This window comes from Pongo pygmaeus, chromosome 2 (assembly GCF_028885625.2).
Source record: "Pongo pygmaeus isolate AG05252 chromosome 2, NHGRI_mPonPyg2-v2.0_pri, whole genome shotgun sequence".
Classification (NCBI taxonomy): domain Eukaryota; kingdom Metazoa; phylum Chordata; class Mammalia; order Primates; family Hominidae; genus Pongo; species Pongo pygmaeus.
Window position 1 is genome coordinate 195,146,862 of NC_085930.1, and position 17,663 is coordinate 195,164,524.

Consider the following 17,663-nt stretch of genomic DNA (forward strand, 5'->3'; position numbering starts at 1 on the left):
GCATGCCTGTAATCCCAGCCACTCGGGAGGCTGAGGCAGGAGAATCTTTTGAACCCGGGAGGCGGAGGTTGCAGTGAGCCGAGATCGCGCCGCTGCACTCCAGCCTGGGCGACAGAGCGAGACTCTGTTTAAAAATAAATAAATAAAAAAGGTCGGATCTTCATACACAGGAATCAGACACAATCTATTCTGAAGTTACAAAATAATGTGCTAGAACCGTTAAACACAATTAGAAAAAATGATTGTAAGTGCCAGAGGCATGTATAACTACAGGGGTGTCACAAGGAGGGAAGATTAATTCTGCCATTTGTAAGAGAATATAGTTGGATTATAGTGAGAAGAGCTCAAGCCCAAGTCGGATACTTTCTTTCTTTTTTTTTTTTTTTGAGACGGAATCTCGCTTTGTCGCTCAGACTGGAGTGTAACAGCGCGATCTTGGCTCACTGCAACGTCTGCCTCCCGGGTTCAAGTGATTCTCCTGCCTCAGCCTCCGGAGCGGCTGGAATTACAGGCACCCGCCACCACGCCAGGCTAATTTTTTGTGTTTTTTATAGAGACGGAGTTTCGCCATATTGGCAAGGCTGGTCTCCTGGGCTCAAGCGATCCTCCCACCTCGGCCTCCCAAAGTGTTGGGATTACAGGCGTGAGCCACTGCCCCCAACCCCCAAGTCGGATACTTAATTCCTCTACACTTCAGTCTCCCCATCCATTGACAAGGTGGTACCTGGCTGATGAGGCACTTTGATACTGGTAAAGGGCCATTTGATTTTTTTTTTTTTTGAGACAGGGTCTCTCTGGCTCTATCGCCCAGGCTGGAGTGTGGTGGCTCATTGCAACCTCCGCCTCCCAGTCTCAAGTGATCCTCCTGCCTCAGCCCCATATCCCCAACTCCTGATTTTTTTTTTAACAGCTTTATTGAGATACAACTCACCTACTATGCAATTCCCTTATTTAAAGTGTACAATTCAAATGGCTTTTATTCACAGAATTGTGCAACCATCACCACAATTTTAGAACAGTCTCATCACATTAAGAAAAGAAACACTCATTAATAGTCTTTTTGCATCCCTCCTCCTCTCCACTCCTCACAACCCTCCCAGTCCTAGGCAATCACAAATCTTTCTTTCTCAATAGATTAACCTATTCAGGACATTTTATATAAATGGAATCATATAATATGTATCTTTTGTAACTGGCTTCCTTAGCGTACGTTTTCACGGTTCATCCATGTTGTAGAATGTACTACTATTTCATTCTTTTTCATTGTCAAGTTACATTCAATTGTATGGATATATCACATTTTATTTATCCATTCATCATTTAATAGACATTTGGATAGTTTCCGTTTTTTAACTTATGAATAATCCTGCTGTGAACATTCATGTACAAATTTTTGTACTAGCACATGTTTTTATTTCTCTTAGGTATACACCTAGGAATGGAATTGCTGGATTGTATAGTAACCCTACGGTTAATTTGGGGGGAAACTGCCAAACGGTTTTCCACAGTGGCTGCATTCATTTTACATTTCACACTGCCACCAGCAGTGTATGTGGCTTCCGATTTCTCCACATCCTCACCAATACTTGTTATACTGTATTAAAAAAAAAATTGACCAGGCGCGGTGGCTTATGCCTGTAATCCCAGCACTTTGGGAGGCCGAGGTGGGCAGATCACCTGAGGTCAGGAGTTTGAGACCAGCCTCAACATGGCGAAACCCCGTCTCTACTAAAAATACAAAGTTAGCCGGGCGTGGTGGTGCATGCCTGTAATCCCAGCTATTCAGGAGGCTGAAGCAGGAGAATTGCTTGAACCTGGGAGGCGGAGGTTGCGGCGAGCCGAGATCGCGCCATTGTACTCCAGCCTGGGCAACAAGAGCGAAACTCTGTCTCAAAAAAAAAAAACAAAAACAAAAACAAAAAAGGCCGGGCGCGGTGGCTCACGCCTATAATCCCAGCACTTTGGGAGGCCAAGGCGGGCGGATCCCGAGGTCAGGAGATCGAGACCATCCTGCCTAACACTGTGAAACCCCGTCTCTACTAAAAATACACAAAATTAGCCGGGCGTGGTGGCGGGCGCCTGTAGTCCCAGCTACTCAGGAGGCTGAGGCAGGAGAATGGCGTGAACCCGGGAGGCGGAGCTTGCAGTGAGCCAAGATGGCCCCACCGCACTCCAGCCTGGGCGACAGAGCGAGACTCCGTCTCAAAAGAAAAAAAAAAAAAAAATTATAACCACTCCAGTGGGTGTAAAGTGGTATCTCGATGTGGTTTTGGTTTGCATTTCCCTAGCGATAATGATAATGCTTTCATGTGTTTATTGCTGATTTGTAGATCTTTGGAGAAACGAATATTCTGATACTTTGCCCATTTTTAATTGGGTTATTTATCGTTTTATTATTGAGTTATAAGAGCTTGCCATTTGGCTCTTGGTTGGTAAAATAGTCATCCAGAACAGAATCAATATTTGAGGTACCTCAGACCCAAAGATTTGGTGATGACTCAAGTGTTAAGTGACTAAATAACTTTTGAATGAGCTGTGCCCTTTTCCTGAGAACACCTGTACTCCCAACACACACCTAAACCTGGACTCCTACTCAGATCTCTGGCCTTATCTTACTTTTTGGCTTAGATTAGATTAGATCTCTTGTTTATACATTCTTATGGCACCCCTTGACATTCACATTACTCACAACTATAATTAAAGAATAATAATAATATAATTATTTTATTTTCATTATTATTTCTTTGTGGGTTTTTTTTTTTTTTTTTTTTTGAGACGGAGCCTCACTCTGGCGCCCAGGCTGGAGTGCAGTGGTGCGATCTTGGCTCACTGCAAACTCTGCCTCCTGGGTTCAAGCAATTCTCCTGCCTCAGCCTCTGGAGTAGCTGGGGCTACAGGTGCCCACCACACACCCGGCTAATTTTTGTATTTTTAGTAGAGACAGGGTTTCACTGTGTTAGCCAGGATGGTCTCGATCTCCTGACCTCAGGATCCGCCCGCCTTGGCCTCCCAAAGTTCTGGGATTACAGGCGTTAGCCACTGCGCTTAGCCCTATTTGCATTATTATTTCTGTGAATATAGCTTTTATGTCTGTCTTCCACACTAGATAGTAAGTTCCTTAAGGGCAGGGCCAGTGCCTGTTTTGACCACTGCCTTATATGTAGTGCCTGGCACACGGTAAGCCTTTAGTAGTACTTGTTGAGTGATTAAAAGAAAGCAACATATGAATTTAGAATTGATTGGGTAGGCATCAGGGTGCCTTTAGAGGTCCATGAGCAGGAGACTAACTTGCTAAAAGTAGGCGAGATTGTCCTGGCAAAGATAGGGAGGTCAGGCTGCAGGTCTTGTGTCATTCATGTCTGTGTCTCCAGCATCTAGCACAGGGCCATGCTGTTGAATGAGTGGCCATGTGGGATATGGATCCAGTACTGTAAATATGAGGCAGTGAGGATTAGATTCCCAAGGCAGCAAGAATGAGGACTAAGCAGGGAGTAGGGAGACTATGAAAGGGTGGGCTTGACTGGCCAATGTGATAGGAATATGGGGAAAGGGATAGTCAGAAATGATTGTAAAAATTTTGAGCCCTAGGCTGAATGAGGTGGCTCACATCTATAACCCCGGCACTTTGGGAGGCTGAGGCAGGTGGATCACTTGAGGTCAGAAATTCGAGACCAGCCTGGCCAACATGGTGAAACCCCGTCTCTACTAAAAATACAAAAATTAGCCGGGCGTGGTGGCAGCCACCTGTAATCCCAGCTACTCAGAAGGCTGAGGCAGGAAAATCGCTTGAACCTGGGCAGTGGAGGTTTCAGTGAGCCGAGATTGCACCACTGCCCTCCAGCCTGGGTGACAGAGTGAGACTCCATCTCAAAAAACAAAAACAACAATGACAAAAATGTCTAGTCCTGGTAGGGGAGATATATACAGAGAAAATAATGTACCCAATTGGGAATGCTGTCTAACAGGCTTACTCCTGTAGCTTAGAGCCAAGCCAGAGGCTGCACTCAAATTTGTTTGTTGTTGTCTCCTTCCAGAGTCATAGACTCTCTCCTCCAGCATTTCTTGTTTAATTTTCAACTTCTGCCCTGGGATTCACTAGTGCATTCTGTCTTTAGTGGGTTTTTTGTTGTTGTTGTTGTTTTGTTTTGCCTTCTCTCATTTAGTCATTCAACATACTGGATAACAGGCAAGGAGCAGATCACAGATGGCCATGTATGCCTAGCTAAGGAGTTCAGATTTTATTTAATGGGCAGTAGAGAAGTATTGAGGGGTGCTGAAAAGGTCAATTGTACTTTCAATTTTAAGTTTGAGAAAAGTAGTGGCAGTGTGGTGCATGGGTTTGAGGAGTGATATGAGCAGGCAAGACTGGAGACCGGGAGCAGGTGAGGAGCCAGGCTTCTGTTCTGAGCTGTGCCCGGTGTACCTAGCTAGGGTCAGTAAGAGCTGAGAGCCGGGCATTGTGCTTTGTACACTGGAAGGAAGGGCCTCCTTTTTCACATTCACATGTCATCCTTTGGGCCAGTGGCAGCCAGGCCGGGAGCCCAGTTCCTAGACTCTTTCAACAGTCCAGACAAGGAATAAAAAGAGCAAGCAAGTGAGTGAACCTGACCTAAGGCAGTGGCCAGTGAGGTTAGAGAGGATGGAGATGACTTGCTGTGCTAGTTGCTCCCAATTCATACTTTTTGCCTGCTCTGTGAAAACAGATCTGGAACCTTTCAATATTTTTCTTTGCCAGATGGCACAGAAGCTTTGTCAGAATTGGACAGGCATTACAGGAGGAAAGGTTTTACTTCCTGATTCCTGTGTGTGTGCCACAGGCTCCTGCAGCACATGAGGCTTCCCCAGGGACCAGCTCCTGCAGAGCATAGCTCTCTCCAACACTGAGCTTCTGTAGTACGCTGACAGTGTCTCTAGTTTCCTGGCTCCTGCAGTGCCTGGCAGCCAGCAGCACCTAGTAGCCAGCAGCTGCCTCTAGAGCACCCGTTCCCACCCCTGGCCAGGTTTCTTAACATTTGCAGCTTCTTCAGTGTCTGGCTCCTGCAGTGTGTAGCTCCCAGCAGCAACCAGCAGAGGGCAGCCTCTCCTGGAGCCACATCAGGTAGTTTTGTAGGTGAGATGCCCTCCATAAACAACTGTCCCTGGCACCTTAAAGGTTTCTGGAAAATCCCAGGGGTAGGTTTTCATGAAGTTCTGCCAGTGTGGCATCACGGCAACTTTTCTGTGTTCCAGAGATCCATGGCTGTGCCCTCTCCAAAGTCTGAATCTGAGCTCTTGAGGGAAAAGGAGGTTCTTCCTGGGCACTCTGTCTCAGACCTAGAGCTAGGGCTCCTCCTTATATCTGCTATTCCCATATTATTAACAGTTCTCTTTACTTCTTACTAGTTAATCCGTCATTACCCCTATCCTCACTCACCTCAGTACCCCTATTACTAACTTATAGTTAGTAATTACATATATGTAACTTCCCCTATTCAAATTACTGTGTATTTGATCTCTCCTGATTGGAGATGTCAGAATTCAGAATGGACAGACTGATTCATAATTTTTGCCAGGAGTGGTCTCTCAAAATACTACTGAGATGTGGAGGTGAAGGAGAAAGGGAAGCTAGAGTAACTGCTCATCATTTTATCCCTCTTGACCTCATTTTTCTTCCTAGCTAATGGTATCAGTGGTACCATCTCCAAATGGAGACATCAAGTGAGTACTGGTTATAGCAGTCTGGGGCTTAGGGGATAGCTGGGTGGGATATACAGAAATGAAATTACTAGTATAGAGATAGTCAAGGAAACCTTACTCTGAGTAAGTGAGATCTTCAAGGGAGCGGTGTAGGAGTGCTCTCAGAGAACTAATGGCACTGCATCTCTGTATAAAAAGTGGCTGAACGCCCACTCACTACTTGGAGTATGAATGTGGAAGTCAAAAACTTTGAGAGTTAATTAAGGCAGGTCTTCATGAACCAGCTTAGGACTGAGTGGAAATTAAGAACAGCATTGAGTTACTATGCTGACTATGGCTACATATTGTAGATAATTGAGTTGAAACAACCAATCACTTTCAATGTTCTGAACCCTAAAAAAGGTGGATCACCTAAGGTCAGGAGTTCGAGACCAGTCTGGCTAACATTGTGAAACCCTGTCTTTACTAAAAAATACAAAAATTAGCTGGACATGGTGGTGGATGCCTGTAATCCCAGCTACTCGGGAGGCCGAGGCATGACAATCGCTTGAACCTGGGAGGCAGAGGTTGCAGTGAGCAGAGATTGCACCATTACACTCCAGCCTGGGCGACAAGAGCGAAACTCTGTCTCAAAAAAAAAAAAAAAAAAAGAGAGAGAGAGAGAAGAATTAAATAAAAGACTTTCTCTAGATACTTAAGAGAAATCTGGGAAAGAGAGGAAGAGAATAAAAATTAGAATACCCAAATAACAAAATTTAGAGCTCAAACATTAAACATATGAAGAAACTGTTTTGTCTCAGAATTATTATTATGTTACTAATATAGGGTGGGGATAAAAATTCAAACAATAAGAAATGTGCAAAGTGAAAAATGCAAACCCTATTTTCTATCCTCTCTTTCTCAGTCTCGCTCCTCAGAGGTCACCCTAGTTAAAAAATGTAGTGCGTAACCTTCTAGACCTTAGATAGATAAATTTTAAAATTTTCTTTTTTTTTATTATTTATTTGTTCATTTATTTTGAGACGGAGTCTCGCTGTCTCCCAGGCTGGAGTGCAGTGGCAAGATCTCAGCTCACTGCAAGCTCCGCCTCCCAGGTTCACGCCATTCTCCTGCCTCAGCCTCCCAAGTAGCTGGGACTACAGATGCCTGCCACCACACCCGGCTAATTTTTTGTATTTTTAGTAGAGATGGGGTTTCACTGTGCTAGCCAGGATGGTCTCGACCTCCTGACCTCGTGATCTGCCCGCCCTGGCCTCCCAAAGTGTTGGGATTACAGGCATGAGCCACGGAGCCCGGCCTTAAAATTTTCTTTTCATAAACAAATGGAATCATGCTATACATATTTTTTATTTTTATTTATTATTTTTTTGAGACAGGGTCTCACTCTGTTGCTCAGGCTATTGTCTCGAACTCCTGACTTCAGGTGACCCACCCGCCTCAGCCGCCCAAAGTGCTGGGATTGCAGGCATGAGGCACCATGCCCCGCTCATATTTTTAAATTTTAACATGGTATTCTGTAACTTGCTTTTTTCACTTAGCAATCTAAAATATGCTAAATATTGTTCCATGTCAGTACACATAGATTTATCTCATATTTTAAAACAGTTGTATGGTATTCCGTTGCAAATATGTGCCATAACCTATTATACTATTCCCTATTTATGGAGACCTGGAGGGTGAGAAGCCAGCCATTTAAAGAGCAGAGAAAACTGTGTTCCTGGGAAGGGATTAGCAAGGTCACAAAGGCACTGGGGTGAGGATGTTTGTCAGATTCCAGGAACAGAGAGACCCAACCATGGGATCCCAGTGGGTCCATCTGAGGACCAGAGAGAGACTGTGGTGCAGAGAGCAGGGCTTGGACTTCCTGGGGTTGTTTCCTGCCTCCACAGTAGCTCTCTGAGAGACCCTGGGCAAGTGTAACATCTGTGCCTCTGTGGCTTCATCTGTAAAATAGGAATGATAATAATACCTACTTCCTAGGCTTGTTGTCAGGATCCAAAGAATTACTACACATAAAGCCCTTAGAACAATGTCTAACCCATAATAAGTCAGCAGTGATTATGCAGGTCATGGAAAGGATGTCAGATGTTATTTAAGTGCAGTGGGGGCTGGGCATGGTGGTTCACGCCTGTAATTCCAGCACTTTGGGAGGCCAAGGCAGGTGGATGGATCACTTGAGGTCAGGAGTTCGAGACCAGCCTGGCCAACATGGTGAAACCCCGTCTCTACTAAAAAAATACAAAAATTAGCCAGGCGTGGTGGCAGGCACCTGTAACCCCAGCTACTCGGAAAGCTGAGGCAGGAGAATCTCTTGAATCCGGGAGGCAGAGGTTGCAGTTAGCCAAGATCGTGCTACTGCACTCCAGCCTGGGCAATAGAGTGAGACTTTGCCTCAAAAATAAATAAATAATTAAATAATTAAATAAATGCAATGGGAAGCTATCGAAATGTTTTGATCAGGGGAATGTCTTGACTCAGTTTTTTATTTTTATAAGATTACATTCCCCATTGGATGGAGAATGGGTTGGAAGGAGGTAAAAGCTAGGAGACCAGTTAGGAAGCTATTGCATTTGTCCAGGTAAGAGACCATTGCAACACAGTAATAGCACAGGAGATAGAGAAAAAGGGGCAGTGGTAGATCTATTTTGGGGCCAGAATTGAGTGGACTTGTAATAGGGTAAGGGGATGGAGATGTCAAGAACTCAAGAGGGTCTATGGTGCCCCAGACTGAGATGGGGAAACTTGAGGAAGAAGGAGTTTGGGCAGGGCTAAAGGGACAAGAGTTTGATTTTGAATTAAGTTTGAGATGCTTTGAAACATCAAAGTGGAAGTTGTCAAGTAGGCAGTTGAATATACAAATATGAAACTGGATATTCTTTAAAACCTTATTATACATTTGGAAGTTATAAATCATATTTGCTTTCATCCATGAATTTTTATTTAACATGGACTAATTAAGTGACTAATTATACACTGAGCACTGAATTTTTTTGTTGGCAATGGAATGTTGTAATTGGCTTTTTTGTCCTGATTATGAAAGTGATGTTATATCTTGCATGTATAATACTGGCTGCATAATATTCTACCATATGGCTGTACATAATTTATTTAATTATTTTCTTTGTTTTTTTCTAGTTTTTCAACATTTTAAATAACAAAATTGAGTATTTTTGTATATAAATTTATATCCGAGTTTTAAACTTTTTTGCTTAAGATAGATTCCTAAAAGAAGAATACTTAGAGAAAATACTTTGTCAACAAGTATGATCTTTTTTAGGGCTTTTGAAACATATTGTCAACTTACTTTCCAGAAAAGTTGCATGAATTTACACTCCTGGTAGCAATGACTGTTCACTACACCATTGCCATCATAACTAAAAAGTTTTTTAATAGGTGAAAAATGGCATTTTGTAGTTTTAATTTGCATTTCTTTTACAAGTGCCATGGATTATCCCTGCTAATCTCTTACTGCTTTTACCATGAAATGATGGCTGTGGTTCTCCCTGCCTGCTGTGCTCTCTCCATCCACACTATCTCCTTCACCTGGTTAATTCCTACCCATTCTTCATCTTTCATCTCCAGTGACACCCCTCAGTATTGACTGCCCTCCTCTTGCCTCCAATAATATGTCTGATTTTTTTGATAGATGTTCTCATAGACTTGTGATCTTCTCCTGAGCCACTTATTTCTACTTGAAATTATATATTTACTAATGGAATTGTTCAATTAATGCTTATTCCCCCAAAACTCTAAGCTTCAGGAAGGCAGGAATCTTTTGCTCATCGTTGAATTTCCATTCAATAAATGGTTGTGGAATGAATGAATGCATGAAAAAAATGAATAGGAAGTAGGAAGGGAAAGGTACTATGATTGACTAACCTGGGTCATGTGTCTACCCGTCTTCCTTGGAGGCAGGTCTATTACTGGAATAAACAGTGACACAAATATAGTTAGTAAGAAATCATTGTGAGCTGAGCAGCTATTCCGATTTGTGTCAGCCACAAGAAGTTTAAAATTTTTCTGTACTCAGACCTACAAATATTCTTTGTTAAAATGTTCTTACATTTAGGCTTAGAATGTCTTTTCTCACTGAGATGACATGTATCCTTACATTTTCCTCTAGGTTTTAAAAGGTGATTTCTTTTAAACATTTGACAGCAGTTGGGAAGTTCTCACTTGAAAACACTGGAGAAACCACAGAAAACAAGGTTCAGTGCAGGAACGAATTTTCTGAACTGAACAGAAGAGAAAGAGGATGACAAATTTGATATGAGAGATTGTCTTTTACTGATTTTCTATGGGCAGATGGAATGTCTTAATGTTAATATTGTCCTCGCCAGAACTTTTTTGCTTAAGATAGATTCCTTAAGCAATTTTTTTGCTTAAGATAGAATATTTATGGGGCCAACACCATCAAAAGAAAACCCAAAGAGTGGACTGAGTTTTAAAAAAAATGTAACACAGGCTGGGCACAGTGGTTCATGCCTGTAATCCCAGCACTTTGAGCAATCAGGGATGGAGGATCACTTGAGCCCAGGAGTTCAAGACCAGCCTGGACAACAGTGGGAAACCCCATCTCTGCAATGACAAAAAAAAAAAAAAGGCCAGGTGCAGTGGCTCATGTTTGTAATCCCAGCACTTTGGGAGGGCAAGGGGGGCGGATTACCTGAGGTCAGGAGTTCGAGCCCAGCCTGACCAACATCATAGTGAAACCCCATCTCGACTAAAAATACAAAAATTAGCCGGGTGTGGTGGCCCACGCCTGTAATCCCAGCTACTTAGGAGACTGAGGCAGGAGAATTGCTTGAGCCGAGGAGACAGAGGTTGCAGTGAGCTGAGATCGTGCCACTGCACTCCAGCCTGGCTGACACAGCGAGACTCTGTCTCAAAAAAAAAAAAAAAAAAAGTGACACAAATATTCACAGACAACAGCAGTATGACAAGGTGAAAGGCCACATGACCAGTTATAAAAGAGTTTTCAATGCTGAACTAGTTAAAACCCTGCCTCCCATCCCCAGTCAGCCCCAACCCTTCCTGATTAGTCTACGGAGTCCTCAGGCAGATGCTTGCTTTCTCCTTTTGGCACTTCTCTACCACTGCCTGCCACGACCCTGGGAAGTGGGGGCTCTAATTCAGACTGCGTGGCTTACTTCTAAGTGTCTTAACGGAGACTCTGCTGATATTGTTCTTCTATTTGATACCTGTCAGGCCTCTGAGCCCAAGCCAAGCCATCGCATCCCCTGTGACTTGCACATATATGCCCAGATGGCCTGAAGTAACTGAAGAATCACAAAAGAAGTGAATGTGCCCTGCCCCGCCTTAACTGATGACATTCCACCACAAAAGAAGTGAAAATGGCCGGTCCTTGCCTTAAGTGATGACATTACCTTGTGAAAGTCCTTTTCCTGGCTCATCCTGGCTCAAAAAGCTCCCCCACTGAGCACATTGTGACCCCCACTCCTGCCCGCCGGAGAACAAACCCCCCTTTGACTGTAATTTTCCTTTACCTGCCCAAATCTTATAAAACGGCCCCACCCCATCTCCCTTTGCTGACTCTCTTTTCGGACTCAGCCCGCCTGCACCCAGGTGAAATGAACAGCCATGTTGCCCACACAAAGCCTGTTTGGTGGTCTCTTCACATGGACGCACATGAAAATACCCTCTCTATTAAGGCTTTCTTTTTTTAGGTACTTTTGTTGTAGCACCTCTCTATTAAGTCTTAAACTGGCTACCCGTGTACTAGGAAATTTTGTTTGGTATAAGATATAGATCGTATTATTTTTCTCCATATAGATATCATCAGTTTTCCCAACATTGGATATGAAATAACTTGTCCTTGACTCCTCTGTGGTGCTACTTTTATTGTATATTTCCATATATGCACATGTCTATTTCTAAGCTATCTACTCTGTTCCATTTGTCTGCTTGACTGTGCCTGCAACAATACTGCTTAAAACATTTTATTACTAAGGCTTTATGGGCATGTCATTAAAACTGGTAAGACGAGACTCCCTTTGCAATTATCTTTTTGATGCGTCAGCTTGGTTAGTTGTGCAATGAAAATGAATCTAGGTGTTGCCAGGAAGGTATTTTGTAGATGTGATTAAAATCCATTACTCTGTTAACTTTAAGTGAGGGAATTTATCCTAGATAAACTGGGTGTGCATAATTCAATGAGTTTAAAGGTCTAAAGAGCAGAGGTGGGGCTTCCCTAAGGAAGAAAAAATTAGTCCTGTGGACTGCAGAGTCCTGTCCCTGAGAATCCCAGCCTGCCTGTCCTGATACCCTGCTGTGTGGATTTCAGACTTGTTGGGGGAAACCCACACAAATTCTGTGAGCCAATTTCTTGGAATAATTCTCTTAATAATAATATCTCCAATATAGGGAGGGTTCTGTTTTTCTGTCTTAACCCCGATACACTTTCTTTATAATATATTTTTTTAAAGATTGACTTAGTTATTTATGAAACTTTATTCTTTTAAATAAATTGTAGAGATGTTTATTGAGTTCCTCAAAAAACGTAAAATTTTGATTTTCTTTCTTTTTCTTTTTTTATTGATATATAATAGTTGTACATATTTTTGGGATCATATGATATTTTGATAATTGCATACAATATGTAATGATCAAATTAGGGCAATTGGGATAGCCATCACCTCAAGCATTTATCTTTCCTTTGTGCTGGGAACATTTCACATCTCTTCTAGCTGTTTTGAAATATACAATAAATTATTATTAACTATAATTTTCCTACTGTACTGTATCGAATACTAGAACTTACTCCTTTTATCTAACTATCTTTTTTTATCCCTTAACCAACTTGTCTTCAGCCCCCTCATCTCTTCCTCACCTCTGATAACCACTACTCTCTACCTTCATGAGAATGAGAATAACTTTTTTTTTTTAAACGTGGTCTCACTCTTTCACCTAGACTGGAGTATAGTGGCGTGATCTCAGCTCACTCCAACCTCCGCCTCCCAGGCATGTCTTTCTGTGCCTGCTTATTTCACTTAATATAAGGAACTGGATCTCCAGTTCCATTCATGTTGCTGCAAATGACATGATTTTATTATTTTTTATGGTTGACTAGTATTCCGTTGTGTATATACACTACATTAAAAAAAATCTATTCATCCACTGATGGATGCATAGGTTGTGGCCCTCTTGGATTGTCTTTATTTAGAATTGTGATTTTTTTTTTTGAGACAAGGTCTTGCACTGTTGCCCAGGCTGAGTGCAGTGCATGATCACGGCTCACTGCAACCTCAGCCTCCCAGGCACAAGCATTCCTCCCACCTAGCCTCCCAAGTAGCTGGTGATATGGGCAGGAGACAAGGAAATACTGGGTAGAAAAGGGCGGCTCCCTGGCAAAGGCCCTAACCTCAAGCCTGGATACCTGCAGCCCTAAATGAGAACAGGCATTTCTGTTTTTGTGTCCCAAAATTTGCCTTTTAGCCTGCCAGGTCCCCTATCCTGCCCCAATAGAAACTCCAAACCTCAGGCTCCAGAGGAGACCAGCAGACCAGCAGACCAGCAACAGCAGAACAACAAGGCAGAGAAAAGGAGAAGAGGAGGGACATCTGGATGCCCAGGGGAGTTTGGCCAGGGGCCATTGGAGAAGAAGCCAGCTGCTGGAAGAGGCCAGCTGCTGGGAGGATCACTTTCCCACTCCATCCCCCCTTTCAGCTCCCCACTCATCTTGCTGACAGCCACCTCCACCACTCAATTAAACCTTGCACTCAGCTGGACGCAGTGACACATGCCAGTAATCCCAGGACTTTGGGAGGCCGAGGTGGGCAGATCACCTGAGATCAGGAGTTTGAGACCAGCTTGGCCAATATGGTGAAACCCCGTCTCTACTAAAAATACAAAAATTAGCCAGGCTTGGTGGCAGGCACCTGTAATCTCAGCTACTTGGGAGGCTGAGGCAGGAGAATCACTTGAACCCAGGTGGCGGAGGTTGCGGTGGGCCGAGATCACGCCACTGCACTCCAGCCTGGGTGACAGAGTGAGATCCCACCTTAAACACACAAACAAACAAAACCTTGCACTCATCCTTGGAGCCTGTGTGTGATTCGATTTTTCTGGAGCACGGGGCAAGAGCTCGGGATATGGAACTTTTTACTGAAGTTGAAGATACATATAGAAAATTACATACATCTTAACTGTAAAGCTGGTTAAATTTTTACAAAATGAATGCACTCATGAAGTCAATACCCAGATTAAGAAATAGAACATTACTAGTCCTTCTGAAGTTCCCATTAAGCGTCTTTCAGTAAGTTTCCATCAAAGTATCCATTATTCTGATGTCTACACTGTGGATTAGTTTTTCCTGTGGTTGAGTTTTATAGCAATTGAATCATGTGCTAGACACTCCTTTACTTTTTTTTGCTCAACATTATATTTGTGAGATTCTTCCAGGTTGTTGCGTGTTGCTAAAGTTAATTTATTCTTTTTGCTGTATGGTATGTCATTGTTTGACTATGCCACACTTTACCCTTCTACTCCTTAGAATTGGACGTTTGGGTTGCTTCCAACTTTTGGCTACCATATGTAGTGTGGTTATGTCCTCGCAGACTTTTGATTTTTTTTTTTTCAGTCAGCCTTTAAGATGTGCAGCTCATCATATCATGCTGTAATCAAGGTGTGACAACAATCATGTCATGTCATGTCATGCCACCCTTTGGCTCTACCACCAATGTATTGCATAAAACCATTCGATTACTCTTAGGTAATATGTATGTGTGTACATGTGCATGTGTGTGTGTGTGTGCATGTACAGATTTTTTTTCCTTTACATTCTTGAATCACATTATATATGAAGTCCTCTATACTGCTGATGTAGCAGCTTCATTGTCCAGGGTAAATACCTGCGGTTTGTTGTCTTGCACCAAGAAGATTAAAGACATGGACACCGCAAGGAGTGAGTTTAGGAGCAGAGGTTTAATAGGCATAAGAAAGAGAAAGGAGAGCAGTTTCCTCTCTCTTACCAGACAGAGGGGCGTCTGAAAGGGAAAAGCTGGCCTGCGGTGGACCACAGCAGATTTTACAGGTAGGCTTGAGGAGGCAATGTTTGATTTATGTAGGGCCCACGGATTGGTTTGACCAGGTGTGACATTTACATAGCTTGTGGGGAAGGGTGGTCATCCCACCCTAATCTTATTATGCAAATGAGCTTTCCACTTGGCCAGTGCCATCTTGTCTGCTCCTTGCTGTATGCATGGCTGGCAAAGAGAAGGGAAGATGGATCCGCCATTTTGATCATGCCTAGTCCCAGGTAGCCTTTTCCTATTGGCACGACTGGCGACATTCACCCTTGCAAGTTTCCAGCTTGCTTGTCTATGTCTGCAGCTTGATTTTACGGACTGCTCTTTGTTAGAGAAGAAAATGATGTTGGGGTTGCTTTTCATTAAAGGGAAAACACTACTAAGGACTTCCTTACCCTCACTATCTGCCTAAATAATTTCTTTTTAACTCGTATGTCATGGATTCTGTGTGACTTTGCATTGTGAGCATTTCTCACATTATAAAAATTCCTGCAAAATGTAATTTTTAATGGAGATCTCTATCATTCTGTCTTATGGCTCTACCACACTTTATTTAACTAATCCCCTAATGGTTGATATTTAGCTTATCTGCAGTTCTTGTCAATACAAATAATGCTGTGGATAAACTACCTTGGATGTAAATCTTTGTCTCTTTTGTGCCTCTGCTTTGAATGGGACTGAAAATTCCCTGTATGGTTAGTGTAGGACTGTGTGTAGTTTAGGGTAGCAGAGGCACTATATATCTTTCTTGTGACATATCTCGCTTTATTCCATTAGTATCTTCATCTTGGAAATGAGAGCATACAGTTTCCCACTTACCTGGGCCCTCTGGATGTAGCTTGTCCAGGCCAGCCACTGCATCTTTGCCCTCAAGAAATGAACACTTGCGTACAACCAACTCTTTTAATCTTTACAACTCCAGAATTTACCTCTCAGTTTCATTGTGGTTTACAATTGTGGAGGAGGGAAGTTAGAATTGCTTCCTCTTGGGAGAATAATCAGGCAGGAGCAGGAGATGGAAATGAAAGAGTAGAGGGACAGGTAAAGGGCAGAGGGGCTGCAGATCCATGATTTGCCCCTGTTTTGGGTCTGTATTCATTTCTGTTTGGCAACAAGGCCGAGGTATCATTTAGGTAACCGCTATTTTCAGCTTCCATCCATATGCTACTATAGTCCATTCATATGCCATTCTATTTCAACTGCTATTTTCTTTTTTTTTTTTTTTTTTTTTGAGACAGAGTCTCGCTCTGTCACCCAGGCTGGAGTGCAGTGGCCGCGATCTGGGCTCACTGCAAGCTCCACTTCCCGGGTTCACGTCATTCTCCTGCCTCAGCCTCCTGAGTAGCTGGGACTACAGGTGCCCGGCCACCACGCCCGGCTAATTTCTTTTTGTATTTTTGGTAGAGACAGGGTTTCACCATGTTACCCAGGATGGTCTCAATCTCCTGACCTTGTGATGCGCCCGCCTCGGCCTCCCAAAGTGCTGGGATTACAGGCGTGAGCCACCGTGCCCAGCCTCAACTGCTGTTTTCAGTTCCATTCATATGCTATTATGAATGTATCATTGGTGGAGTTAGGTTCCTGAGAAAGCTGAAGGGCATGGAGGCAGAATTCAAAAACATGTTCATATCTTTCCTATTAAAATAATTACAGGGCCAGGCCTGGTGGCTCACATTTGTAATCCCAGCACTTTAGGAGGCTGAGGCAGGAGGATCACTTGAGCTCAGAAGTTCGAGACCAGCCTGGGCAACATGGCAAAACCCTGTCTCTACAAAAAATACAAAAATTAGCTGGGCATGGTGGTGCATGCCTGTAGTCCTAGCTATTCGGGGGTTGAGGTGGGAGAATCACTTGAACCCAGGGGGCAGGGTTGCAGTGAGCTGAGATCACGCCACTGCACTCCAGCCCAGGCAACAGAGCAAGACTCTGTCTCAAAAAAAAAAAAAAAAATTCCACTTCATCTTGTAACGACAGTTCACTTGTCCTTGCTTCATGGCAGGCTCTTCAAAGGAGGCATCTGCACTTGTATTCTTCACTTCCTCACCTCCCAAGCTGTAGTTTCAATTCCAACCAGTCCAACTCTGAAGTCATTCCCCGTGACCCCTGCTCCTGCTCACCATTCCCCATCCAGTTGGCAGAGTCATTTTTTTAGCCCTTCGTCTTCCTTACTTTCCCTTTCTTCACATCCAATCAATCATGGAGACCTTCTCAGTTTACCTCTTAAATTTCTTTCACTTTACTCCCATTGTCACCACCTGTAATAGTTTGCTGTGGCTGCCATAACAAAGTACCGCCAAGTGAGTGGCCTAAATAACAGAAACGTCCCATTGTCTCTTCTTGGCTGGAAGTCAAGGTGTTGGCGGGGTTGGTTCCTTCTGGGGGCTATGAAGGAAGGCGCTGCTCCAGCCCTCTCTCCTTGGCTGGTAGACAGCCAGCTTCATGATCATAGGTGTTCTCCCTGTATCTTCACGTTGCCTTTCCCCTGTACCTATCTGTGTCTCAATTTCCCCTTTTACCAAGGATACCAGTCATATTGGATTGGGACCCACCCTAATTATCTCATTTTACCTTGATTAGCTTTGTAAAGATCCTATCTTCAGGCTGGGCGCGGTGGCTCACGCCTGTAATCCCAGCACTTTGGGAGGCCGAGGCGGGCGGATAACTTGAGGTCATAAGTTCAAGACCAGCCTGGCCAACATGGTGAAACCCTGTCTCTATCAAAAATACAAAAATTATCCAGGTGTGGTGGCGCGCATCTGTATGCCCAGCTGCTTGGGAGGCTGAAGCAGGAGAATCACTTGAACCTGGGAGGCAGAGGTTGCAGTGAGCCAAAATCGCGCCACTGCACTCCAGCCTGGGCAACAGAGCAAGACTCTGTCTCAAAAAAAAAAAAAAAAAAAGAACCCTATCTCCAAATGAGGTCACATTCTGAGGTACTGG